A 2,540-nucleotide genomic window follows, 5' to 3' on the forward strand; every position below is an offset into this window, starting at 1 on the left:
GAATGAGGTAGGCAGCGACATCCATACTAATATTATAAATGCTTACTTTCGCATCTGTCTGTCTGTCTGTCTGTCTGTCTGTCTGTCTGTTACGCTTTCACGCAAAAACCGCTGAACCGATTTGGATGAAATTTGGTACAGAGATAGAATAGACCATGGGAAAGAACATAGGCTATCTTTTATCGCGAAAAAAAGGCTTTAAGGGGTTGAAATAGGGGGTGAAAGTTTATATGGTGGAAGTTCGTCGCTGTTGGAAATAAAACCATGAAACTTGGCATTTAGGCACTTAATAAGAAATAAGTCGAATGTGTTTTAGCTTTTTTGAAAATTCGACCTGTGAGGGGATGAAATAGGGGATGAAAGCTCATATGGAAGGTCGTCATTATCGAAGATAAATCGATGTTTCTTTATGAAACTTGGTATTTGGGCACGCGATAAGAGATAAATAATTGTACGAGCGTTTTTTTAAATTCTTCTTCTTAAAACCGGTTAAAATCGACTCGAACTCGCGCGTCAAGGGTTCCGTGCATAGGTATTTATGAATATCAAGTGTTAGCAGAGCCAAGCTCATAAGCAAAATGTACGCAATGTGGGGTCATTTTACATGGCTTATTAACATAGACAGTCAGACATGAAAAATTATGATTTTCAGATTTTTCTTACTTATTTTGCTATAAAGGGAATAAAATTTGCTATAAGAGCTTCCTTTATACAAAATTTCAAGTTTCTAGGACAGCCGAAAGTACCCTATAACTTTTTTTGAGTTTAGGGTTTTAATTTCAACTCGATAAATACTCCGCACGTTTACGGGATAAAGGGTCTTGACAGACAGACGGACGGACGGACAGCAAAGTCATCCTATAAGAGTTCCATTTTTTTTCCTTTTGAGGTACGGAACCCTAAAAAACATTTGTTCCGGCTCTTTTCAAATTTCGTAATTTTTCATACCTACTTGAAAATATGGGAATGAAAGTTCGTAAGGAATTCCAAACAAATTTAATAGAAATATGTGTAGCAATGCTTAGTAAGAATGCAGTCTTAATTATAATCCTACCTCCTAACTTACAATACAGGACGTAAGATGTCAAGAGCTCACTATGAAGAATTAGTCCTTTTGTGTTGGTAGGGTAGAATACTTATGTTTTACCAAAGAATGGAAGAACAAAAAAAATTAGTTTAGATATAAAGCAATGTATTAAATAGGTTATTTTCAGTAAACCGTAGAAGTTTCTATGTGCTATTATTGGCAGAATAGGTACCCTAAATAAATTAAATACTTTCCAAAGATACTATTCCACGCGGACGAAGTCGCGGGCAAAAGCTAGTCTGTTATATATTTCAGAATACAAAGCACACTGGCTACTACGTAGTTCGGTGCATTGCCGCTAGTTAGCGTTTTAGTGCTACCGACCGAGTAATCCAATCAAATGTCGGGAGTCGATGCAAAATTTTGTTTTTATCAACTTACGGATGGTGATAAAAAAATTATTACTAGAATGAAGCAGCTTGAAAAAATATAGTGTCTGAGAAACTGTGCATTATCAATATGTTCATTTCGTAATATTATCTTATTTACATAACGTTGAGTAAGATTTATCAAACGTTCCAGATTCGGTACTCCATGCATTGACGTTTCTTATCGTCGTATCCCACGAAAAGTGGCGTAATTGCAAAACAGCAACTTTTCAGGAGCAGCTTTTTGTGTTTATTAAAAATAATAACAAAGATATTGATATTTTTTTGTTTTAGTATCATGAATTAACATCCTGTGGTTGGTCTAGAAAAAAAAATTGGTAATAATAATAGAATTTAAAATAGTTATGTCCCTTAATTCCTTATTCTCCGTTGTATTTACCCTCGAAAGCACCAAACTTTGGTTCTTAGGAATGTTGTGGCCTTTTTCGTCGGAAATGTTGAGGTCGCAATCGCCATTAAGTCATTTCTCAATTAAAAAATTGCTGGTTAACTATTTTCATCGCTCAAGAAAATAATTAGTTTTTAAAGAAAATGTACAATTTGAATATTAAAATAAACAAAAAAAATTTAAAGATATAAAATCTTTAACAAAATCCGAGTTATTTTAAGAAAATAGTAACACTATTAAAAAAACAATTAAATTACCTCTCAGGCATAAAAAAATATTATAATAGGTAATTAATAAAAAAAAACACTCTTCTTCTCTTGTTAATCTTTAGATCAGATAATTAACTTTAGGAATATAGAAAAAACACAAAAATATAATTGCTTCTTAAATCTCAAATAAGTATAAAAGAAAGTAAGCAAAAAATTAAGTGTAAGTAGCAATATTTAAAAAAAAAACAGTTAAATCGCCTCTCAGACCATAAAAATCTCAATGCACTGTTCTTTTCGTATTAATCTTAAAACATTGTTTTTTTTATACAGTATAGGCTTGCGTTTGGCCACAATCACTCAATCACGCCTGATGGAAAAGCGAGGATGAAGCCTACGTACGATGGAGCACGCTTGTCTAGTAAATGCATTCACCCTGGACTTGAAGCGGCCAAATGTGTGTTCTGTCG

This window comes from Choristoneura fumiferana, chromosome 17 (genome assembly GCF_025370935.1).
Source record: "Choristoneura fumiferana chromosome 17, NRCan_CFum_1, whole genome shotgun sequence".
In the NCBI taxonomy this organism is placed as follows: Eukaryota; Metazoa; Arthropoda; class Insecta; order Lepidoptera; family Tortricidae; genus Choristoneura; species Choristoneura fumiferana.